The sequence below is a fragment of the Ambystoma mexicanum genome, chromosome 6p (assembly GCF_040938575.1).
Source record: "Ambystoma mexicanum isolate Mex_15411 chromosome 6p, UKY_AmexF1_1, whole genome shotgun sequence".
Classification (NCBI taxonomy): domain Eukaryota; kingdom Metazoa; phylum Chordata; class Amphibia; order Caudata; family Ambystomatidae; genus Ambystoma; species Ambystoma mexicanum.
Window position 1 is genome coordinate 1,043,651,298 of NC_090935.1, and position 26,857 is coordinate 1,043,678,154.

Genomic DNA, 26,857 nt, shown 5'->3' on the forward strand with positions numbered 1-26,857 from the left:
GGGGAACCCTATGCCTTCAAAAAGAAATTGTTTTTGAAGCCACTCAGCCATCATAAAGAAATTATTTTGATTATGGTTCGGTCCTTAACTGAAATAATTTCTTAATGAAGTTATAGTGACTTAAAAAAGAAACAATGGGGCTTATTCTGACCATGCCGGTCCGGAAACAACGGTGCTGGTAAGCTTACAGGCACTGTTGTTTCCGGACCGGCATATTACAGGTCTGCCTGGTGGGGCTGCCGTGCCCGACAGGTCTGACCCTGCCAGGCACAGCAGCCACGGTAGGCAGACCTGTCACGGAAGCACCGGCACCGTTAACAATGGTGCAGGTGCTTCTGTGTCCCCATTCCCGTGGAGTCTGGGGTTTAACGAAATTACCGGCACCTGATTTCCCAGCCGACGGACTTGAAATAGCACGGTGGCACCGGGAAGTCAGGCCATAGTAATTTTTTATGGGTCTGGCGGCAACCCGCCAGTAGCACCGGCATGGTTACCGCTGGACCCGTAATGAGCCCCAATTTCTTTTTTAAGTAATAGGGCCCCCCTCAACTCCATGAGGTGTGCGTGTATGAGTCTATGGTGAAAGGGTGCACACTCAAATGTATAGCCGGCTGCCTGTGTGTGTATGGTGAAAGGGTGCACACTTAAATGTATGGGTGGCTGTGGGGGTGTGCCTGCATGGTGAAAGGGTGCACACATAAATGTATAGGTGGCTACCTGTGTGAGTGTATGGTGAAAGGGTGCACACTTAAATGTGTGGATGACTGGGTGTGTATAAGGTGAATGGTGTGTGTGCTTGTGTACAGGGGCACAAAAAAAACCTTCATTTCGGGGGGCTAACCCTTCAAATGTTGGGAGAGGCGCTAACTTCACATGCGGTGGGGAGGGGGAAACTTATTTTCCAAGTGAAACACTTGTGTATAGGCGCGTTACAAATACCATATCATATTTGTGTGGGCGCATCCAAATTATTTACGCATTTTAATGAGACTATTCTAGTGCAGATTCAATGTTACAAGCAGTTAACTCTCTCCTATAAGTCTCCTGTTCCCTCTCTACCCTTCCAATCACTCCCCTGGCATGCAAGTACTAAACCCACATCACGATTTCAATCTCCTAAACAATGTGGAATTTGAATGCAGGTACTAACAGTGAAATGCTTTACGTTGGTAATTGCTGGGTTCTTGTTAACAGCAAAAACCAGGTGCCGTTTAAAATCTGTGTCCTGTTCGGTCTGGCAACTGCTCTAAAGGTTAGCCAAGTTGAGTCAATATAGCCCAAAATGTCAGGGGGGGTAGTGCTGAAGTCCAGTCAACTCAATGGTGTTGCGCTACTACTTGTGTTTAATGCCTTGCTTACTCCTAGCCCTATTCTTCCTCGTCCCAGTACTTATATACGAGGCAGTACGTGTGTTTGAGGCACTCTGCCTCATACAAAAGTACTGGGAAGAGGTAGAGGTACATGGAGGTAATGCCTGATTTAGCTACCTGTAATCTTCATCACTCCTAGTCCCACTGTTCCTCATCCCAGTACTTACCTATGAGGCAAGGAGCCTCATACGAAAGCTCTGGGACAAGGAAGAGGGACGCAGAGGTAATTCTGGGCCAAGGAGCTGATTGTGGAGGTTGGGGTGGTGGGTGGGAGGGAGAGTGGATGTGTGGGGGGGCAGGATTGTGTGATAAATCATAATGGTTGTCCATGTCCAGGCTAAGCAGGCATGATATGTGGTATTAGTGGCTAGAGAGGCATTTTGATTTAGCCAGTCTAGTCATTCCTCAGTTTGGTATGACTTTCTTTTAACTGGACATTTCTGATAAAGTAGTCCTGCTAACTTTAATTACCTGGCTAGATTGGCATTTGGGTGCTGCCAGTCTAGCCATTTCTTACTGCGGCATTGTATATTTTTCTGGGCATCTGTGATAAAATGATATGATGTGATTCAAGTCATTTATAATGCGCCTTTACACAAGTGTACACAAGGGAGGGATGATAGAGGGAGGACAAGACAAACGATCTCACTAGGCCTTGTGTCATTGTGAGAACGAGCAGTGCAAGGGAAAAGGGAGCAGGGAAGTGCAAGTGAGAGGGGAGGGGAAAACAGGGCAGCAATGCTCCCAGTAAGTGCAGCCAGGGCAGAGCAGCTATTGGTTGTGCAAGGAGAACAATGGACTGCAGGGTTACAGTTACAGCCCCTAAGTGCATGGTAGGCCCGGAGGCAGTGCAAGGGTGACCAATCAAGAAAGAGCCTGGACTCAGAGAGACTCTGAGGGTAGCCAAGCAGCCAGTCAGTACAGCAGACATGTAGGTCAGGTAGGTCAGCAGGGTGGGAGAGAGAGCGAAAGCAGCAGAGAAGAGGAAAGCTTTTAGCTGCTTCCGAAACTTCAGGTTGTCCGCCTCAAGTTTGAGAGGGGCAGGGAGGCCATTCCAGTTGGAGGCACCAGCAGAGGAGAGAGGTCTACCCCCACTCTCTGCCTGGAGAAATGTCTAAGCCTTAGAGAGTTGGAGGTAGCTGAGTGAAGGGTTAGAGAAAGAAGGTATTTTGGAAGAGAGCATTGGATTTAGTATTGGCACTGGCCCCAGAAAGCCTTGTGGGCAATGCAAAGGTTCTTGAACTTGATCCTTGCAGCCAGTGGAGAGATTTCAGGGCTGGAGAAATACAATCCCAGGGCTTGAGGCCAAGGCTAAGTCTTGCAGTCCTGTTCTGGATTATTTGCAGATGAAGGAGACTAGAGGAAGACAGATTGAGAAAGTGGCTGTTGCAGTAGTCCAGCTTAGAGACAGTGAGCTTCTGGTGGAGAGTGAGAAAGGGAAGAGTCCCTTTGAGGAGGAGCAGCTGGTAGTGGGACTTCTTGGTGATGTCCGAGATGCTAGGAGAGAAAGAGTGTGGCGTTGAAGATGACACCAAGGTTTTTTGCCTCGCAGGAAGGCAAAGGAAGAGGGCCCAAGGTGGTCTGCTATAGTGAGAGAGGAAACACAGTGGCAAGGGTCCCAATGAGAAGGATCTCTGTCTTACTGGCATTAAGGCAGAGATTGTTGGATGCGCACCAATCCTGAATCGTGGATAGACAATCAGGAATGAGCAAGAGAGGAGAGGAGGATGAGGGGAGCCTGAAGGAAAGCTGAGTCATCCGCACAACACTGAAAGTTAGAGGATAAGGTAGAGATCAGGGAGGCCAAAGTGGCCAAGTAGAGGTTGAAAAACCAGCGTGAGAGGATAGAGCCCTGGGGAATGCCACAGGTAGAGAGAGGTGGCGGAGAGAATGGGACCACGATCGACCTGGGAGCGGAGTGGCGGTCCAAGTGGAAGTAGGTCAGTCACTCTAGGGTCTGATCTGTGATGCCCAGGTTCTCACAGAGTCGATTGATCAGGATGGCGATGTTGACCCTGTCGAAAGCAGAGGAAAGATGAAGGATGAGAATAGAAGGAATGCTGGAATCAAGGTTAGAGAGCAGCACAGGTGTTAAGGAGAGCAGTTTCCATGCCTCTGGCAGCTCTGAAGCCAGACTGATGGCCATGGAGACAACCAACAGATTCAGTGTGGAGAGTAAACTGGGAGATGGCAAGCTTTTCCAAGAGTTTGCTCAGGAAAGGTGGAGATTGAGCGATAGTTTTCCAGCAGGTAGGATCAGCAGACTGCTTCTTGAGGAGTGGGTGCACAAGGGAGTGCTCAAAGGGAGAGGGGAACATTGCAGTGGCGAAAGAGTGATTACAGAAATCGGCCAAGGCTGGAGCGAGGGTGTCAATATGGGCTTTGATGGTTCTGGAGGAGCAGCGGAGCACCTGTTTGGACGACACTTTCATAGATCGGACTTGTCTAGAAACCTCGTCAGGTGTTGTCAGAGAGAAAGAGGAAAAAGGAGGAGGAGAGAAGAGATGGCCAAAATGGGCCGAGAGAGGAAGAGGACATAGAGGACAGGATGTCCTGAGATTTAGCAGAGAAATGAGAGGCCAGAGGTGTACAGAGGGCATGGGAGGGAACAGAAGAGGTATAGACCACAACAGGATTGACCAGTTCCTTGCAGATTTTAAAGAGTTTGGCCGTGTTGTTCGAGGCCATGGAGACACATGCTTTATTGTGTGCTCTCTTCTTGATGAGTGTTATTGCTTTGACTGGCATTTTGCTGAAAACAGTCTAGGTATGTCTAAATGTGGCCTGGCATTCTGTACTATAATGTTATTATGTGTTTACACTGGTCTACATTGTGCAGCCAGTTGGAAGCATTAATGTTCCTGTGCACTGTTGGTGACTTGCATGTATTGGATTGTGTTACCCTACAAAACAATTGCAAACACTCTGGCTTTATAGCCAATTTATCTCAGAAAGTGTGCTGTATATTGCATTAAAACACATATTTATATCTTTTTCCTAGTGCAGTGTGCGGCATACCCCTTCAGCAGCACGTTCATGCGTATTGTGCAAGCGTGACAGTCTAGGCCGGCCCAGAGTGTGGCGCAACCCGTGATTTGTTGCCGAGTTGGGGGGCCCCCTCAGCATGGCTCGCAGGGGGGCCCCCACATTTTGTGTTACGCCACTGAGAAGACCGCTGTGTAAAGTTGTAGCTAGCAGGCAGGATTGGGCAACGGATGGATGACATGATCACAATTGGGGGCTCCTTCCGGCTCGGCAGGCAAGTGTACGCTGCTATCCATTTACACGTGCAAGCTTTAATCGTTGCAATTAAGATGGCTGTATACGTGCAGTGTTTCGTTTTGGCTGATGCGTTTAAGAGAAACATTCTATCGGCACCATATCAGATGTCCCTGTTTCTAAAATCATAAAATGACTGTTTTTGAATTTATTCATAGTAACACCTGTTATTTGGAGTGCTACATCCCTGTAAAAATCGGCAGAATTAAGCACTTTTTTGCTGTTCCATTAAATAAGCTCTGATGTCCTATTGTCAAGTGCCCACCACGTGGAAGGACCAAGCTTGACATCCTCTTGCCCCCTTACACCATGTCCTTCATCAGCCGCAGCATCAGTGTCGCCATTGGAGCACCCGTCCTCTCCCCCAGAAGCATGCACATGGCCCTGATTGGTCATCCAGTGGCCAATGTGACCAGCCGGATGAAGAATCAAGGGGCAGAGCGTCCAGCGTCCTTGGCAGGCAAAGGACCGCTTGGCCGGGGTGTAAGCCTCTTCATGTGGGGTCATCAGGCTCACCCTCCTTGTCCTCTGCCATAACTTATCCAAAGATGGTGGTCTCCTACTCGGCACCAACTGGCAGGACTCTGAGGCTCTGCTGACTTTGGGCTCCAGTTCACTGCGGCAGCCACCCACTCATCCTACCTCCTTCCTCTCTGTCCGCCTGTGGGCTGGATCGTGGACGCCCTCACCATCCACATCTGAGTGTGCCCTATGCATAGGTTTGGGGAGCCAGTCCAGTCAATGGTAAATACGAATCTAGCAATGTACCCGTAGCCCAAACAACGAGTGGGTTGGGGTGAACCATTCAACAAACGTTTCTAAGCGCTATGCAAAACTCCAAGGTAAATTGAGGCCTACTAAGGAGTCTTGAAGGAATCTCTTTGGGATATTCCAGAATCATCCGGGAAACGTGAGTTGTGGGGAAGTGATTCACGCAAGGGCTGGGTCAGTGTAAATAAGAGTACTGAGAACCTGGGATTGTTATCTAAATAACACATCAACCTCAACTATACGATAGCTCAGTAGGGTAACCACCTGCTGCTCAGAGCTTCAGGCCACAGGTTTGAATATGAATGTCTCTGACTCAGCCTTCATCCTTCTGAAGTTCATTACATAATGACTGTGCCATTGGGAATATGTGAGGCTCCATGGCTGGTCTGGGCAATTGCATGTCTAGTCAAGGAGAATCATGTGCCAGGTATGCCTGGATATGCGTCACCTTCTAAGGAGGTCAGTGCCATGGGTATTATTGAGGTGTGTAATATCACATTGTGGAGATGTCACGGAGGGGAAACCTCCTTCTAAAGCCACAGGGGCTATGTATGAGTCACGTAGGTTTCATGCAGGCCCTGTGCAACCTTTCAGTCCTCTAAGCTGACTGACATCATTAACACTGAGGTTGCAAGATGAGGGGAGTTCATGGCAGACATGCACTATTAAAAGGCCACTAGGCCTGGGCCCAAATCAGTCACATGTAAGGCATGCATGGTACACACTTTCCTCTTTCTTCCAACAGTTACATATATACCAATCAATTGAGGTCAGTCATTTTTACATAGAGAGCATTAGTGTTCCTCTAGAAAAACAGTATGGCTGGGCGCGAGGCAACCACTGGGAGATGTCATTGAATGAACAGTAACTTCATGCAGCAACTACAGCAGCAGTCTGCAACCTGCAGTTCTCCAGATGACTTCTCACCAATGACTAGGCCTGCTAGGACTGCAGGGGTTTGTAGTTCAAAGCATTGGGAAGAGCCCCAAGTTGCAGACCTCTGAACTAGGGCAATGAACACTCAGTCAACAATGGCTGTCATTGGTTTGACCTCTATAATCTGTGTGATATTTAGAAGGAACCCCTGCTGCTTGTGTTGCAGGCATCACATCATCCTTGCGGTCGAGGCCACTAGTCTTCACTGCTCAATGTGTCTTTGCTTGTGGTAACTTCATACAGTGGACCTGCAGCTGCACTGCCTGTGAATGCATGTTTGTTTCTAGGACACATGGCAGCTGAAAGAGAATGACGCTCTATTTCTGTACTACTTTGATCAAAGCAATCCAAGTATATTTCCGTGAGACATTTAAAGCATATGCTGCACCCACACTTTCACTAGGTTGATGCAGGAGCCATTGTGTTACAACAAATACAGGGGCCATTGTGTTACAGCACATTCAACACAAGCCACGTCCCACCCTGTCTCTCTATGAATGTCATGAAACTGGAATGTATTTTATTTGGTAGATTAATTTTGTAAACAATTATCACAAAGACCTGTTATTCTACTAGGGATGATTAAGAAGACATGCATCTACTAGACATAAAGTTCATATGTTGACTTGAGGATGTATATTTTGTATGTATTTGTATTAATCAGCACTTTTGTATCTGAGGCTGTCATGATTTATTAGGCGGTCACTCTCAACTCAGGATGTTCCTTTCCCCCACAAGCAAGATGGCGCGCACCCAAAGCACTTATATAGATTCAACTTTAGTGAGGCCTGCAACCTATCTCGCACCAACCCCAACAAATACCCTCTGTACCACCAATGAGATAGGAACCAGGCCTGTGTATAGTAAGGATATATATTTATTTAAGGTTTGGCAAAGAAGAATAGCAACCAAAACATCAGCCACCAATGCCTTTGCACTACACAATGTCACATTGCGGTTACTTTGCACAGTAAATTCCATTAATACACAGGGCACGCATTTTTCATTCTGCGCGCAGGTTCGCACAGTGTCCTTCTCGGCGCATGGCCCCTGCAGGATTTCTGCCCACATTTCTATGAATAGGGCCCTGAGACTCCATTTGCTCTTCTGTGAAAACAGTTGTTACAGAGGACCAAATGGCTGAAACTCAGGGGTATGTCGGACATAAACCACGCATGGATACAGATCCACGGCAGGTCAGAATATGATGCTTTGAATGTGCACTTTTCTGGCAGTCACAATAGCCACGAGGACCTGTAGCACATTCCTGACATAATGACTGCCATAACCCATTAAGAGACATCGGTACAATGCTACCCTTATTTAGAGTGCATTTTGCTTCAAAATAGTGTTTTCCCATGACATATTCCGCGAAATAATAAACCAAACATTCCAGCCATTTAGAAGCCATGTTGATTTCCGCCCCTGCACTGCCATGCGTAGGATGAATTCTATACATTATCTGCCTTTGCATGCTGGGTAACGCACTTATCTGGACATCTATTTTCCCAAGCCCCGTGTAAGAATCGTCTTGCATCGAGAAGCACCTTTAATGCCTAAATGCACAGTCCATGTGGGAAGCAAGCCTTGCCAACTTTCGGTGCTTGGTTTCCACGGCCACTGCACGGTGACAGCCACATATTGGTTGCCAGAGTGTCAGTGAATGTCAAAGGGATTTGAGCACCAGGGGAAAAATGCATTTGGTGAACTGTCACTTTCCTAGTCGCATCCTCGCTTGTTTTGGTGCGGAGCAGAACGGCTGCTGAATACACATTGAACAAACTTTCAAATATGCTCATTGCCATTTAGGCAATGTGGATTCTCCCATAGGGCGAGGAGAAATTATTACATTTACATTATTTAACTAAATATTTAACTGTTTATAAAAAGTATGTTCTTAAGTCTCGACTTAGTAATTAATGTAAGTGAGTCACTTTAATATAGAAAACAAGCTGAAGAAAATAGTGCACGTGACGTCAGGTTTCTGCAGGGTATTCGTGACCCTTTTGCTAGGAAAGACCCAAGAAACCCTCCTTGATGTTTGCAACATCGTCTGCCCTGCCGATTGGTAGCTATAGAAACAGACACCGATCTCTGCACTGTGAACACTCTTCCACAGACTCCCAGGCTCATCGTTAGGTTGCCCTTCTCAACATGGCCTCTGTGGCATGCTGCTGTCACCGGGGAGTGCAGGGGATGCTGTGTGTGCATGCAGCTAAGCATGCAGTGCTTTTAGAAGGACCTTTTGGCTACTAGCAAGACCTCCCCTTATAATGGAGAGCCCCCCTCCCCCCTTGGTTGCTTATTTATGGGCGTTGTGTAAAGAGGTAATTGCGAATGTGCTGTCAAAATGCCCACTAGAAAAGGTCGTGGGGTTAGTAATAAAACGACAAAATGTGATGAGGAGTCGTATGTTCCTCCTTCGGTTAAAGCAAATGAGCGGGAAGCTCCTCATAGAGAGAGAGAGAGACAGTTAACAATGACTGCCCTAATTATGCCTTGGTATCTAACATTGACACAGACATGTCACTAGGCCTTTGTACTGCACCAAATCGCTGCTGTAGTTTCAAAGTGTGGATCCTTGTCCCAGGCATTGTGAGTCCCCACCTGGGGTGACCAGAGCTTTTTCTGCATGCAAGAAGAGCACCAGCAGGAATGAAGAAAAGTAAGGATGGGGCTGATGGGACGTTGGAAATGCAGGATGACGTTACGGAGAGGAAGGTTCTTTGTGCAGTTAATGATGGGTGTTGCCCCGATATATATGGGCTGTCGTCTAGTGACAAGAAATGTATAAAAGTATGTGTGGAGTTCAAATTTGCTTTCGGATTCTGAGGCAGATTTGGAGTAATGCATACTATATACAGATTGAGTCATGTTGGGTGTTTTAGGGTTTCAAGAGTGTGCTTAGGCAACCCTGGCAGATTTGTAGGCTAAAATACTTGTGGTGTCTATTTGTGGTGCCAGTGGTAATGTCCCAAAGGTTCATCATGGGACTGCCATGCCAACTCCAAGAAAGCAATCCTAGTCCAAATATAGGATGCATGCCATGGAGAATTCTGACAGTAACATAAGGATGAGGGTGTATATATAATTATGGGTGTGTGTTAGTCCACTACATATGATGTAATAATAATTACAGGGCCTGCAGTAGCGGGCCTCAAGTTATGGTTAAGTTGCTCAATCCGTAGGAAGAGCACTTTTCGGTAGGTTTATAAGTCTGCCCTCCCCTGGATGAATCCTTACCAAACTTTGCAAACAAAACATTTATGGCCCCATCAGATTTATTCTGTGAAGTTTAGTGAGGTTTCTTCAAGGTGTTAAGGATTTTAATCAGGCGAGGCACACCTTAGTCTCAGCCCAGTATACATCACGCAATTGAAATGCTTATGTTTTAGATTAGATCCAAAATTGAGATGGTACACCACTCATATCACACCCCCTTTGCAAATACCCTGGGTCACAATGGACCATGAACCAGGCTGGTTGATCAAATGCAATATTTATTTATTTATTTTAAAATAAAAAAAATCATACCATTTTAATATGGGGCAGCAATCACCAATGGGGTAATAAGAACAATAGGAATGTAAGCAATGCACTTAGTTTAACCTTCTATTGACACAACTACAAAACAACAGGGAATAGGAGCACTTTTTGATTTAAGGTAAGATAACCCTTGAGTTAAATTTCCCCCTGCAATGTTCCCTCAACCCACAAATAATCAATTCTAAGTGGATAAACAGAAGCAGCAGGTAATCAGGAATGACAAATGGAAAACAGAATTAAAATCCGACCTTCCCTCCCCAAACAAGAGAGAAAAATGGATTTTAAACCCTGGCAATGCTAAAAATGACACTCGGAAATGGATGAATAAAGCAATGAATGTGTATAAAACTCTTGAAACAAAAACAATTCTTTACTGGAGCAACATTGCAACGATACTAGCAATCACAAGCATACGATTGAGCAAAAGCATACAATTCGAAATTGAATGCAAGATTTAAAACAGTTTATAATCAAAATGACACGTTGGAAATTTAGCAAACCTTTGCAATTCCCACCTGAATTTACCAAAACGGTTTTTAATAAAAACGGGTGAAATTCTGTGTTGTGTTGGGTGTAGCTATGGATCCTAGGTACAATATGGAAGTGAAATGAGATCTCTAGCTGGTAAATTGAGTGAGTTATGCAAGATCTAGTGAGGTGTGTTTTGAGAAAATGAAGGCACGAAAAAGGAAAAGAAATCAATTTTGACAAGACATGTTTACTCGATACTAGAAAATTCAGGCTAGGCTACCAGACTGAGACACAGTAAGCTTCAGGGTTGACTCACGAATTCAACCCAAGCACCTCTGTGCCTGCCCTGACGGAACCAGTCCGATCAATTGAAAGAGGACTAAGGGTTTAGGATTTCACAGGACAAATTAATTTGTTCCTAGATCATGTTTTTTTTCCTTCCTCCAACTGCAAGCAGCTGTCATTTCCTTCCAGGCAATGGGGTTTCTAGTCTTAATTGAAGGTTTTATTGCCCCTGCACACTTGACAGGTGAGTGTCCCAGGACTGCTATTCTCACAGCCTGGAGCACAGATCAATGTCTGACGAGCATGTGAACTTTCATTGTCCTGTCCCATACAAAGTTTTTCAAGCTGGCGCTTTGCACCTATGTGTCCTGGATTTATGGTGTATCTCCCTTCCTTTGGGAAGTTTCATGGCTGGCAACTGGAATGACTGTTTTTTCTGAGAGTGTTACGCTCACCTGGACCCCACAGGGGTGTCGATCGGACCCGGACAGCTACGGTCTCCGTCAACATGATGCGTAGTGCAGAGATGACTGTCTGGACTGGCCCGCATAGTGTTGTCTGCTGGACCCGAAGAAGTATTTTCCTGCAAATGGAGACAGGGATTAGCCACCTGTGGGTTTTAGTGATGGCCTCCCAACTGTTCTCGCTCTCCCCCACTAATCACCTCCGATATCCCCTTAGTAACCTCACCTTATGTTTGTAAAAGATGAGCTCTCCAACCTGCGTGTCTTGCAGGGGCGCGTAGATACCAGTTACTTCACTGGTATGAAGGCGTTGGGAGAGTTCCGGTAAGCATTGACTCTGAAGTCCCAGGCGGGATTGGTATGTATCAAGTTCAAAGAGTTCAATGTGCCCGATGTTCACTCTTGTCCCCTTCCTTCCTTAAGTTGCAACTGAGTTTGTGAGAAGAAGGTCTCGTAGCTGCTGCTGGCGTTCAGGTAAGAGTCTGTGTTACCCAACGCTGTACGTTAACTATTGCATGCATTAACTTGTTGTTTTTCTCCCTCTTTACAGATGCGGCATATGAAGAAATGGAGAATAATACCGCCGGTGGTAAATCAGGTAAGTCTATGGTGGTAAGAGGTATTTGTTGATACCCTTGGCTCACCTTGTTATTCTTGCGCCCCTAGGTGCCGGAGTACGGCGAAGAAATGATGGAGACAGTGCCGGATCGAAAGATGCTGTGAGCAGTGGTGAGTCTGGCACCGTGCTGGAGCTGGCAAAGCGACGCGTGCTTGACTAATCTACTTTCCAGGTCAGGAGATGAAATGGATCCGGAATCAGGTGAGGAATTTGAAATAAGTTTGTTTTCTAACCTTGTCCTTTTCTTCCTCTTTATTCTTGGATCTCCGGATTCGAGGCGGGCGTGGCAGAAGACTGGATGCTGGCTGCAGGCACGCAGGCGTGGCAGAAGACTGCATGCTGGCTGCAGGCAAAGTGAGAGTCATGCTGCTGGATGCAGAATAACACGAAGCATGTGCTGCTGTTCGGACGTGGTTTAAATAGCCTCCAAAGTAGTCCCAGGAAAGAAGTTCCCCAGGACCACACCGAGTAGAAAATAGTCCCTGTATTAAAATAGTCCCACCCAGGCCTCACGTTGGCTTGGATTTATTTGCAGCATGGTCTGCATGAGGTAAGTAATGTCTATGAGCCTGGCGCCTATGGCACCAGGACTGATTTTTATTATGAGCCTGGGGCCTACGGCGCCAGGACTGAACCCAGAAAGCCCCTAGCTGGGGCTGCTGGTTTTTTTTTTAAATGTCTGGATGCCTGCTCCCGGGGCTGATGGGCTTGATCCGGATGCCTGGGGGTAGGCATCATGACAGCACTCCCCCAAGGCCCCTCCTAAAGTTTTTCTTCCCCTTGGCCCTGGTTTGTCTGGGAAGTTCCGATGGAATTTCTTCACCAACGAGGTGCATGAACGTGGTCACTAGGCTCCCATGACCTTTCCTGTGGTCTGTAACCTTTCCAGTCGAATAAATACAAAAGTCTTGATTTAATCAACTTAGAATCCAGAATATTCTTTACCTCAAATTCAGGTTCTCCATCTATTAGGATGGGGTCAGGTGGTTTGGCAAGTCTTGTCCCGGGTTGAACTGGTTTCAGAATTGAAACATGAAAGACAGGATGGATCCGCATATTAGAGGGTAATTCCAACTTGACGGCCACCGGGTTGATAATGGCCTTAATAGTGTAAGTTCCCAAATACCTAGGATTAAAAGTCCAAGTTCCTTTTAGAGGTATATGTTTTGTAGCCAGCCAAACTTGATCCCCAATCTGATATCGTGGAGCATCGCTTCTATGTTGATCAGTATTTTTCTTATATTTCTCTTTCGCTTGTTTCAAATGTTCTGTTGCCTCCTTAAAGGCTTGTGTAATAGTAGAGTGTAAATGACTAACTGCAGGCATTTCTAAGTGCTGAGGCGAATCGAGTTCTGAGGTTCGAGGGTGATGTCCGTATATGGTATAGAAGGGGCTTTGTCCAGTTCCAGAATGTAGTGAGTTATTGTATGCATATTCGGAAATCCATAAAATATCCTTCCAATTGCTTTCGGTCTGGTGCAGCATGCAACGTAGGTACTGTTCAAGGGTCTGGTTGGTCCTCTCCGTCTGACCATCAGTCTGGGGATGGTGACTGGTTGATAACCTCACGTCGATTTGCGCCAATTGACAACATTTCTTCCAAAATTGTGAAATGAATTTACTGCCTCGGTCAGAGACCAATACGGAAGGAAATCCGTGTATTCAAACAATGTTTTCGAGGAACTCCTTGGCCAAAATTGAAGCGGAAGGTAATCCTTTTAAAGGAATAAAGTGGGCCATCTTGGAAAAAAGATCCACAATAACTAGGATGGTGTTAAATCCATTACATGGAGGTAGATCTGTAATAAAGTCTAAAGTCAAGGTGTGCCAAGGTGTAGGTGGAATATCCAAAGGTTGTAAAAGGCCAGCGGGTTTTTTCTTCTGGCTTTTGTTTGGGGCGCATATGCCACAAGACATCACAAATGACTTTACGTCTTTTCGCCAAGTGGGCCACCAGAACTGTCTCTTCATTTTCGCTTCAGTTTTTGCGATACCTGGGTGCCCTTCCATCAGGGTGTCATGGTAATTGGAGATGACTAGTTCTTGTATTTCCTTGTGTGGTAGAAATAGTCGTCCTTGATAGTAAGGGAGGTCATTGACGACTGAGTAGTCCGGGCCTTTCTTTACCCAGTCCTGCAGGGTTGCTCGATCGAAGAGTTGTTGGATTTTTTAATGAATATCTTCTAGTGTCTGTAGAGTAGTTATGCCAAGAATTATTTGCTCGGGAATTATTGGCACCGGTTCCGGGTTTGCATATGCTTCTCCCATCCCTATTCGGGATAAGGCATCTGCTTTGCCATTTTTGTGGCCTGGTCGATAAGTGGTTCTCCATGGTTTCTTCTCTCCTAGGATGATAAAGCAAAGCGGCAATACACATTCCTAGACATTTCTTCCCCATCATTGATATGGTGGGGTGGCATATACATTTTATAGTCAAAACATTTGCATTCTTATTTTAACCAAAACAAGATACAATTATAAGACATTTTTTTCCAAATCATAATATTTTAGAGACTATATGTGGGATATTTTAGGGTTGGAATTGAATTACTCTGGAGCGGTCCCCTCTGGTGTTGCAGAGGACTCCTCCAGTTGTTGCAGAGTGTGCCTGGGATGGCAAAACTTTAGCTGATTTATATGGACCCACTTATCTTCCTCCTCTGCCAAACTGCCTTTGGGGATGCAGATCTTATAGGCAACAGGGGAGATCTTGTCTATAATTTCAAACGGTCCCTTCCATGTAGGCAAGAATTTTCGCTGTTTGGCCTGGTTCCTTTGGAAATTGTATAGATAGACCCGATCACCCACCTTATATTCATTTCGGGTAGTTTTTAAATCATAGTGGGTCTTCATGCTCTCGGCTGATCTTTCTAGATTCCGCTGAGAATAGGCAAAAGCATGTTGAAGGTGTTTCCTTAAATTCCCCACATACTAATGAGTTGTGGAGGCATTTATCAACGTTTGCTCTTGGGTTCTGTAGAGCAAATGCTGGGGAAGCACCATCTTGCGTCCAGTCATCAACTCAAATGGTGACATTTTAGTTGCAGATGAAGGTGTAGATCTGATGGCCATTAGGACCAGAGGTAATCGGATATCCCAACTTGGCCCAGAATCTGCCACAAACTTTTTTAAGATGCTAACAATGGTTCGGTTATATCTCTCCACTGCTTCAGAAGAAGCTGGCCTGTAAGCAATGTGTAGCTTCCTTTTAACCCCCAGTATCTCCCACATCTTTGTCATTACTTCACTGGTGAAGTGGCTACCCCTGTCTGACTCAATCCTTTGAGGTAGACCAAAACGGGAAAAGATGTGGTTAATCATCAGGGCAGCTGCTGTTTCTGCCTTGCAATTTGGGGCTGGGAGACATTCCACCCACTTGGTAAACAAGCATGTAACGGTCAACATGTACTTGTTTCCTCTAGATGAGCGGATTACAGGGCCTACAAAGTCGATTTGCAAATCTGACCATGGCAGTGTCATCCCCCTCTTTTGGAGAGGCGCACGGTGTGTGAGGGATGATGGCTGAAATTGTGCACACACAAGACACCCCTTCAAGTATTGGTCGAGGTCCTGCCCCATGTGTGGCCAGTATGCAACCTCTCTTAAGATTTCCAGTGTTGTGTGAAACCCCCTATGACCGGCGTTTTCCGCATCATTGGCGTGACTTAACATCAGGCTTCGGAATGAGGTAGGGACCACCCACTGATCATGGCCAGCTTGGGATTTCCTTACCAACAAACCGTCTTTGATTCGGAACCTTTTTGGACATTTCATCAACACTCTTATGTCCTCTTTCCCAATGTAATCGGTATCCGTCAGGGGAAAGTTTTCAGGGTCCTCAAGGTGTTGGTAAAACTTACCAATAATTGGATCCCCCTTCTGAGCTGTAATCAAATCAGCATCAGGGGTCTCCTTACTCCATTGTGCAGTTGAAAGATCATAGTGAGCATTGGTCTGGGACCTAGTGATAGCAGTGACCTGGATTTCCCCCAACAGGGACTTTATTTCTATTAGATCCCCTTGGATGGCCCCAGTTTTGGCCAGCTGATCAGCTAAGTCATTTCCAGTTTTGACTGGTCCCTCTACTTTGGAATGACCCTTGATCTTTTTCCAGTAGATGGTCATCCCATTCGATGTGACCAGATCATCTATGTTTTGGATTAACTTCCCATGTTTCAAGGGTTTGTTATTAGCACATAACATGCCTCTGGTTTTCCAATTAACCAGGTGCTCCACGAACCCGTTCCGTACATAATCCGAATCTGTGATTATGACCAGTTCGTGGAGTTGATGTTGGACAGCAGTGAGGATGGCCTGATGCACAGCCATCAATTCTGCCACCTGACTACTTCGGGGACCAATTTTGTATCCAGCGGAGGGTTCTGGAAACTCCTTCACCCATGCATTCCCTACGCCGGCCACCAGTTCTTTCTCCCCGTTGTTGTCAACATGGTAAGAGCATCCATCCACATAGACAGTGGGCATTCCCTCACACTTGTCTTCTTCGAAGACTTTGTGTGGGGAATTGAGGTATGCCTCCATGTTGTCCTTGATTTTTAGACTTTCGTCCTCGAGACAGTTTTCTCTGGCACAATCATGCAAGTCAGCCAGACCTTGCGCGAGGGGACTCTTCTTGTTTTGGCCATATCTGACCTCTACAGGAAAGCCTTGCATTGACAGAATCCAGGAGGTAATTCGGGAATTACTCACATTTCCGGCCCGGATTCTGTCACTTTGGAGATATTGCAGAGGCTGGTGTAGAGTCTCCACTATGATGTGTTCCGCCTGGATAAACGGGCGGTAATTCTTCAATGCCCACACCGTTGCCAGGAGTGCCTTCTCACAATCATTGAATTTTTCCTCCACAGAGGATAAAGTTTTGCTCGCATAGGAGATTACTTTATTGACCTTGTCATGCTTTTGGTATAATACTGCCTTCAAGCACGTATTAGAGAACCCTGTCTCCAGGAATAACTCCTTGTTTCTGACAGGGTAAGCTAGGCAAGGCGCTTGTGAGAGGCTTCTCTTGAGTTGTCTTACTGCCTCGGATTGTTCTGGACCCCATTTCCACTTGACCCCCCCTTCAAGAGATGAATCAGGGGTCTAGTGTTCTCTGCGTAGCCTTCAATTAACTTTCTGCTGTAATTAGTCAGTCCAAGGAGGCTCCTTAGTTCCCGCAGAGTTGTGGGGTCTTTCAGTTTCTGAAGTGCTTCCACTTTCTTTTCCTGGGGACAGAGACCCTGAGGAGTAATCTCATGCCCCAAGAAATTAACACGGGTTCTACACCACTGTGCTTTCTGAAAGGAAAGTTTTGCTCCGGCGGCCCTCAACTGTGTCAGAACATAACGGATCTCCGCTATGTGTTCCTCCACAGATGAACGTTTGATGAGGACATCATCTACATAAGCCAGGTTATCCCTCGCACCCAGGTCGGGCATGGCCTTATGTAGGAAAATGTTGAATTCATTGCCGGAGTTGAGGTACCCGAAGGGAGTCCGGGTCCAGGTGTACTTCTGGCCCCCAAAGGTAAAAGCCAGTTTGTATTGGTCCTCCCTACTGACAGGCACGGTCCAGTATCCATTGGTCAGGTCTATTGCAGTGAATACTTGTGACCCTTGAATCTGGGCCAGCCCTTGGTCAATGTAGGGCAGAGGCCATCGGGAAGTATGGACCCGTTTGTTGAGCTCCCTAAGGTCGGCGCAGAGTCTCCACTGGCCGTTTGGCTTCAATATTCCCAGCACCGGATTATTGAAGGTGCTGTGTACTGGACGGATTATTCCCCGGGACTCAAGGTTCTTAATTATTTCAGTAAGGGACTCCATGGATGCGAGAGGCAAACGATATTGCTTCACAAACACTGGAGTCATTCCAGGGTCTGTGGGAATTGTTGTGGTGTGGATGTCGGTGCGAACACAGTCATATGAGTCTACCGCAAAGAGATCTTGGAAATCCAAGAAAACTTGTTTCAACTTTTGCTTCTGTTCCAGAGTCACAGAGGCATCAGCTAGGTTGACTCTCTCTTCCACCATCTGCCTGAAGCCTGGAAAGACTTCTGGTTTTGCTATCTCAGCGGCCTCCTCCAGCTGAGTGGAGAAGTCCCTGGTCAGAGTGCTGATTTGGACTGGAGGCTTCAGGTGGGAAATGCAACCCTCATGGACCTGGAAAATCACCTCATCCCTCCCGAAGTCACACGTCACATCTTCCTTACCATAAGGGCAAGAAGTGTACACCAGGAAGTTACCCCCGTGCCGGGTGAAAATCCTGACTGGTGTTGTGTTGTCTTCACTGTCACTGTCAAAACAGTCCTTGGGGATCGGTCCTAACAGTTCATTTCCTAAATCAATGGAGAAATGTCGGTCATCAACCGCCATTCCAATAATGGTGCCTGCGGCTACAGTAATACTCTTTAAGTCGCTGTTATCCACCTCTATTGGAATGGTGTCATGTTCTATGTTGACTAATGGTGTTGGGTTTACCCCCAACCCTTGCTGTTGGAGAGAAGCATTTAGATGTATATAAGCATCAGGGTTTTTCAATTTTTGACCTCTTTTAACTTTCACTCCCAGGGAGAATTGTCGGGTCCTTTCTGGGATGGTGACTTCCTCTTTAATCTGAATTTCAATTGCATAAGGTAGCAACTGAGCTGACCTAAATGCTTTTTCTGAATCATCAAAGCCCATTGGATTATCCGCTAATCGGGACCAAGCTTTGAAGTTTATTAGGTCCAAACTAATGGCGAAGCGATTGAGAATGTCACTGCCTAAGTAAAAGGTGGCAGTGACGTCTCGCACGACCCAACAATTATGGACTATGCTCTTGTTGCCAATGGAGATTTTGAGCATACACCTGCTTGGCTGGCAGGAGATGTTTGGAATTAGGTGCTTCCAGGTCCATTTCCCATTTGTCTGTCAGTTTGAATGTGGGAATGGCTGGATCTTTTGGGAGTTGGCAGAACATGGCTTCGCTGATGAAGCTCTTACCGTTGTTCACACACACTCGAGCGAGAACAGAGTCCTTCCCATCATTTAACTGAACAGGGATGAACAACTGCTCTCCAATTTTCTGAATATCAGCCATGCTCTGAGCTGATTTCACATCTTCCTGGACTGTAGGAGTGGGAGTTTCTGATTGTGGATTAGTAAAGAATTTCAGAGTGTTTCCTTCCAGTGTGGAATACCACCTTAAACTGGAAGGAAGGTCGATTTTCAGAAATAGAGAGGACCTCCCATCACCAGTCTGTTGTCCTACTGCTATTACTGTCACGTCTGGAATTTGGTGGTTTTGGAAGTGAAATTGTACTTGGTCAGATTTTTGTTCAACCATGGGGCAGGTGCTGTTTAAACTAACTTGGTTGACACTCTGTTTTAATTTTATTGGTCGGCTAGTCTGGGTCCAGAGGACCTTGTTTACGCAATCTATTAGGGGTGACAACCTTCTCAGGAGGTCATTCCCTAGTAAACAAGGGGTGCCCTCTGGAGTCACTACTATGACCGGGTGTTTCACCTTGTGTCGCCCAATTTTAATGTCCAAGTCTGCAGTCCCTTCGACGGAAATTTCCTTCCCGTCAAAGTTCTGCAGTTGTCCAGGAAGAGAGGTGGGAGGAATACGGTAATTCTCCCCCCTTCCTGCATTTAGTTCATCAAAGGCCCTTTTAGACAGAAGGGTAGCTTGGGATCCAGTGTCCGCCAGTGCCGAAATTGTACCCTGCCCCTGTACTTGTACTGGGACATAATATCTTCCCTCCTTCTCCTCAAGGGGGCACAGATAATGCACATTTTTGGACAACTGGTGGGCTAACTTTCTGGTTTTGGACATGACGAGCGAAGAGATTTGGGCAGAATTCTGTGACGAGCCTGGGGAATCTGACAGAAAAAGTTGGCAACTGGAAATGGTTTCGGGTTCTGGGCCGCCCCCCCCTTTTTAGAGGCAGTCATCACGATGGGTATGACCCATGGGATTTTGATATTGTCGGTTCGGGGATGAGATGATGGGCAGCGATAGCTCAGTCTCCATATCTCCCCAGTCTGAATTGGCATCCCTTGGGACCCATTTTTCCTTGGGAGGAGTTCCCCCATCTCTGAAGGAGAAGATCCTTTCCCCAGGATCCTCTGAGTATCCCTCTCCCTCAAATTGGAAGATCTGTACCTCCTCCACAAACTGGGCCTGTTTGGGTCCTTTGTTTCTCCTACCCCCCCCCTCTGCTCCTTGGGAGGCAGGCATTCAGGGGCAGGAGATTTTGTTTCCGGTTCCTGGTTTTCCAGGGGCTGTTTACAAGTTGGGAAGGAAGCTTCCTCTAAGGCTTTACACCCCCCTTCCCCTTGTGCCTCCTCCCTGGGAACCGGTGTGTTATCGGGGTGCTGCCCCCGTCATTGTTCTGGAGCACCAGGTCCAGAGTTTGGGGCATTCTGCGGTGGCATGCTCATCTGTGGGTTCTGTTGAGCCCTCAGTATGTGACCCAGATCCCGTGCCATATTTTGGACCTGGCGCTCAAGTTGTGAAACCCGCTCAGGCTGATACGGGGCTCTATTTTCTCCCCTGGGCTGATCCCAGGAAGGGTAGCTATCCCTTCTCTGGTAGTACCCCTGGTTGGGAAGATTTTGGTACCCCTCCACCCTTGGCCTCCCCTCTCCCGGAATGGGTTGTCTGGACTCAGGGAATTGGGGAAAGAAGGATGGATGATTTTGGGGCTGGAAATTGGGTGGATACCTGGGGAAAAAGTTCTGCCCAGGATTTGGTGAATTTCTGCCCTCCTGGGGGAAGTTAGGAGGGAAGTTCCCCGGGTCAGGTTCTTGGCTGGATCCCCCCCCCCCCTTGGGCTGGAGGAGTCCACACATAACCCAGGATTGGTCAGTTTCCCTTGTAGCGGGGACTTACATAGTCAGGGAAGCGGGGGACCCCATTTGTGAGACTACCTCCTCGACTCCCTGTCTGTGACTGGCCCGAGGGCCTTCTGGGCTGTGAATTATTTGGTGCAGGCAGGTTTTTAGGCCCCCCCATCTCCAAATCTAAAACGGGGCAACCTTTACCTCTGCCACCTTGGCAGCAGCAGGGGTGCTGTTGGTTTTGGGGTTTTTCGTTGCATTATTTTTATTTTCGATGGGCTTCTGCACCTCATAGATCCGGGTAGCCTGTTGAATGACCCACTCTAAAGATCTTTTCTCATGAAAATCTCTCACGAGCTGGGTCACTATGTATTTGGGTAAGGCATGGAAAACGTATTGATAAATTCTCTGCTATCCGTGCGCACCCTTCTGGTGGTCTGCGCAAAAGCACGCTTTAATTCTTGCACAAACTCTTGTGGGGCCTGATCCTCCCCACATTGCAAATTATAGGCTGCCTTGCGAGCCTCTTGAGGATTTCTGTGCACAGAAAAATGTTTCAAGATGGCCGCCCTGTATGTGGACCACCTTGAATGGTTTTGATCCTCCAGCCCCGCAAAGAAACTGGAGTATTCTGGTGACAAGGTCCACTTTACATATTGAATACAGCTTTGGCTGTCTTTCAAATGGAAAGTCTCCATCATTGCTCATAGAGCTCCAAGTGTTCCCAAACAGAATACTTGGCGTTCTTATGATAAGGCGTGATGACACTCCTTATTGCCTTTATTTGTTTCAATGGGTCCTTAAGCAAGGCCCTTTTTGCCTTATTGGCCTTTTTGGTTCGGGTAACCCTGGTCCATTCATCCTCTGACTCAGAAGCACTGCTCCCAGAGGTGCCCGTCTGATCTTGCAGGTTTTCCCGGATTCTGCGAGCCTGGGAATGGCTGGCAGACTGTGGGGACCTGGTCTCCTGTGTCCTGTGACGCTCAGAGGAGTCTTCAGATCCCTCCTTGCTACCAGGATTTGCTGGGTATCCCCCCCACTGACCTAACTGGGCAGAGGTTTTCAGGATGCCCTTAGTGGGCCTACTCTCCTGGGGTTCCCCACTAAATTGCACTGTGCTTGGGTGCCCATACCCGGATACCCGCCCATCCATTCCTGGGAGGTACTGGCCTATGAGCCCCATACTTCTAGCTGGATAGTAATCTGCCATCCCCGTGGCCCTGGGCTCATGTGCGCGAGGGGAAATGGGGTGGCAGAGTCCAGGGACTGGGAGAGATGAAGGCCTCTGGTAGCAGGGCTCCTGAGGTTATGCTCGGGAGTTTCTCTTTCCCAGCGAACCTCATCTCTATCCGCCCCTGCTTCCTGTTGCAATGCAAGAGCCTGCGCTTTCAGTTCCTCAGTTAAGGCCTTACTAGACTCTATCAGTCTCTCCTGCATCGCTACCTGTTGCTGGAGCCTATCATTGTGCTGGCAGAGAGTGTCATTCTCTCTCTGTGCCTCCTGATTGGTCCTGGAGTACTGGGCCAGTCTCTTCTGCAGGAGGGATACCTCCTCAGTCCCATCCCTACTGACCTGCTCCTTTCTTGGCAGAGCCTCCTCCACCCTCCTGGTGTGATCTAGCAAGCCCTGATGCTCCTTTTGGAGGTCACCCAGCCCCTGGAGGGCCAAGTGATTTTCTTCAATGTTTCTTTTTAAATGGCAGACTTCCTGGCCTAAGGTATCCCTTTCCTGACCAAGAGCCTGCATTTGTGACGCCAGGTCGTCCCTCTGCCTTTGAAAGGCACCAGCTTTCTGGCGTTCTTCATCAAACTCTGCCTGGGTATCCAGGTCTTTCAAAATCAATTTATTGCTTTCCTCTTTCTCTCTGTCTGGTTGGATTTGCAGAGTGGCTACCTGCTCTGTGCATGCCCTGTTGAAATTGATCTGTTGCTCCAGCTTTTTCTGGCTCTGCAGTAAGGAGTCCAAACTGTCTTGGTGCTCCTTCTGCAAAGCCAGAATTCTGGTATCCTGGTCTGTCTTTTCCTGTTGCAGTATATCCATGTCCTCTTTTATTTTAATGATATACTGCCTACTATAGTTTTCTGACTCCTGGCTCCTCTGCAGCCTCTGCTCAGAAGAGACCAGGTCAGATTGGGCCTTTTCTAACGCCATCTGTTGCCTATTTGCCAGATCTTGGCATTCAGCACATTTGTCCTGCATTGCTCCCATATATAGATACAAATATGCCTCTATCCTAAACATCTTGTCGTGTTCATCTTTAACTTTAGGAGCCATGTATAATTCACTCAGGGCCACATGTAATGGACCCTGATCTCTCCATTTATCTGACCCTGTTTCAGTGACCTGTTGCGCGATTGCCTGCAACCAGACCGTTTGGTCCTGATGAGTCCACTCACCTCTCACAAATAGCTTATGTAAGAAGTGCTCTCTGGCTATTTTCATATCTACCAAGGTCGTCATTCTGGAATTTGAGTTCCTTCCTGACTTACAGAAGTTTGTATTTTATTTTGCAAAACAGACCATTTCCTTAGAGCGTTCCTTTGAGGGATGCTTTCACAGTGTAAAACAGCGTGGTAATCTAACCGGATATGTGTATCTGGTCAGTTGGCACACTGTATTAATCTGCACAAGCGGTAAATCTAACCCAGAATATCCCGGCTCCGAGCCCCCACTTCTGTAAGCGATATTCAATCAACACTATAGCTAAGTCAATGCCTAGTCTGGAATGCTGAGGAAAACCCTTATTGATGTATTTTTATGTCCAGTTCAGTACTCTGGATGACCGCCCTTGTATAACACCCCCCTCTTAGAATCCCCCTGACCCCACTGAGCCAAGAAGTAGGTTTGTTTTGCAAATTAAAAGGTTTATTTGAAAATGTAAACAATATATATATATATATCACACTTTATAATAAATTAATATCTGATAGTACACTTAGACATATGATGTTGATCAATAATGGGTAATCTGGCACTAGCACACTTCTTTACAATCAATGAGGAGTTAGTATAGGATGGATAAAGTAGCAAAAATACTTTTATCTCGTTCCTAGCCCAAACGGTTCCAGAGATACAGACGATTTAATAAAGGTAGATTCAAAGTAAAACTCAAAATGACAGGTGACAGCTTGCAGCTTCAGAATTGACAGGTGACAGTTGTGCAGCTTTACAAATGACAGATGACACGATCTCTAGGAGGCTGTTCTACTTAGGTTAAAATAGTTTGGATTAGATTATTTTAACTAAGAGATTGGTTCTGCACAGTTCTGCTAGGTACTCACAATATCAATTTGAAATAGGGCTCGTCACGGTCTGGTCAGGTTGGACGGGACTTCCGGCGGGTGGTTCTGAAGTCCCGGCTATCTGGGTCAGCTCTGCTCTCTGGGTCTGTCAAGCACCGGATCTGCTCACAGCGGTCTGGTTTGTGGTTCTCTCGGGTTCCGGATACAGCACTGCTTTCTAGATACTGCTACAGGTTCTTGCAAAATTCTTGGCGAAAATTCAACCAGCTCGCCCGGCTGTTGAATAGTTTGGTTGGTTTTGAGGCCTGCTGAAGAGGATTCAGCTGGTGGATTTAGGCCTCTCTGCTACAGATTCTGGAGTTAATTTCTGCTACAGGTTCTGGAGATTGATGGATTTGAAGTCTGGATCTCTGGATGTGAAGTCGTCGGTCAGCATGCTCCGCAGCAAATGGAATTGAATGTCTCTACCTGGTCCAGCAGTCTCTTTTTATGTGTTTTGAAAATGGGTGTGTGCCTGGCCTAGCTAAGCCTGCCCCTCTCTACTTGTCATTGGCCCAATTCTCCCCTCTCCCATGATTGGGGGAAGGAAATGGATTGTCATCATGATGAGGTCTGTTTATGGGTCAGAGAATCCTCCCCTGGTCAATTTGCACACAAATCTATTTCTGACCCAAATACATATTTATCTATGTACCATTTTTCTAATATTACAGGTCCAGTTAAAATATTTTCTGTAGCACCAAACCATCCAATCCCTGTCTTTGTACAATGTCGTGTCCACTGATGACAGAATTCTCCCCTTTTCATCCAGATAACGACCTCTAAACCTTTCCAAATTTTACACAAATGTGCACCAGGGATATGGGTTACAGATGATAAAGTGTTAGATTTTTAACATGCAGACATTTGGAGTGAGACCCTATTTTCCGCTAGCAAACCCCCAGAATACACCACAGGGTCCTAACACCTCTTAAAACGTGCACAGAAAAATCACAAGAATAATGATATTACTTATATAATTCTGACAAGTCCGCACTATGAGTTATCTATCTTTTTAAAATTATGCTCTGGTCAAAAAGGGGTGTGGCTTCCCACATCACATGGTGGAATAACTGGTTTATCCACTTCCCCCAAGCTCAGCTGGCTGGCAGAGGCACTGCCCCTCCCAGTTTCCCCCAAGAGGAAGCCACTTTAGGACGCACCCAATATAACATTTGCCTGAGTCAAGGAAGTTGCATTGTTCTGTCCCTTCCAGTTCCCAGTTGCTCCACCCCTAATCTAATCAGAGAGGTGTCAACTCCTTTTGGTGGGGAAGCAGGATGCAGCTAGGCCTGGGAAGAGTTGCTGAGCAGGTTTCTCCTGTCGGGGGTAGTTGTCAGGCAGAATTCAGCTAAATGTCACTTTAGTTCCCAGTTTGAATCAAACTTACAATTTTTACATATACATTAAATAATTACTTCCTTCAAGTCATTTCAGAATATAGTTTTACATTGTATCCACCTCTTAGCAAGTCTTTCCTTGGCCAGGTTTTGTTTCATTTGTTCAGTTTTACACAAAAGTCTGGTGGTTTTAAAACGCCGGCTTTCTGATAGTGGTGAGTACCGGTATTGCAACCATTTTTGGGATTAAGAAAATGAATTCCCCACAGTTCCGAGTTGCTTTTTGGCAATCAGCATTGCCATTCCCAATGGTTTCAGGCTACTGTGTGTGTAGCCCAATGGTGGTTTTAGGCAGTGCCCTCCTGTGCTCACAACATAGGCAAAAATGGGTGGCAGCCTATTCTTCATGTTTTCCCTGTGCACTCTCTGGGGAGTTCTGGCCATCATGATGTTTTCCATGCCAGTACTGCACAGTTTTATGGTAGGGCTTGGATGCATGGGTAAAAACATCCCACAGTAAATAGCTGGGATGACTTTTGGCAGAAAAAGAAAATTGAATATATGATTCTTATATTGCAAAGAACCGGGAAAGTTTTAAAAAATATGAAAAGTGAAAAACATTTAATATTACAAATTATGGCCACGAAAACATCAATTTACAGAACATGGTATATCAGGGCACAGCAACTGAATCAGGTGTCAGATTATGGTGAGATGTCAAGCTTTGAAACATTGTATAGGGGGGTTACAGGCTTCACAGCTCTTTTTCTGGACACCTTACAATTGCAACAAACAAAATTATGGAGGAACAGGATCGACATACGACTCACATTTTGTGAAGGTCTTTCTGCAAATAAAGAGGTGAAAACAATGTTGTACTATTCCCCGAGATGTCCTCATGATTTACATCTGAAATGGCCCACCTACTTTTTCAAATCACCCAATTATGAAAAGAGCTGGTTGGAGTGTGTTACTTAGATAATCTTTGTAGATCCACTGAATGCATTGTATATAATGGAATTTCCACAGGCTGGATCTGGCGGGGAAGCACTGGAGCACTGGAGAACATGTAGGTACAGTGATTGGATACAATAATAGTGGTACATTTGCATGGCTAAATTACTCCTGGTGGTTCAGAGGGTCCGGAGAGAGATGGTACAGAGAAACACAGGCAGGGGATGCAGGGTAGTGAGGAAGATGCGTACCCCGTCTGTACCCATGATGGTCCACAGATGTGCTCCCATTGAAGGTACAGGGGAAGCTTTGCTACCTGGTGCTCTATTATCTAATAACTGTTCCCGGTCATGAGCACCAATGATAAAATGGCAGATACAAAGTTTTACAATGTGGATGTTAAAGCAGCCCAGATGATAGTGGACCTACAAATTACGCGGATGCCCTGAATGCTCTGTTACCCACAATCTTTGCTCTATTTTCTGCTATTCCGAAAACAGCCGTTCGGCTAGCCAGAATATATCATCGGGAACAATCTATTCCCTACGGGTGCCAGATAACTAAGCTTTGACTGCTTATTTCTGTGAGTTTCCGACCATTGTTTAAAATATCTCTGGGCACTGCGCATGTGTTATTTACTTGCTTGACGGAGAGATGCAAGCTTGTAGAATGAATAGGCAGCCTCCAACATGTGAAATCTACACCCTTCCTCTTTTGGA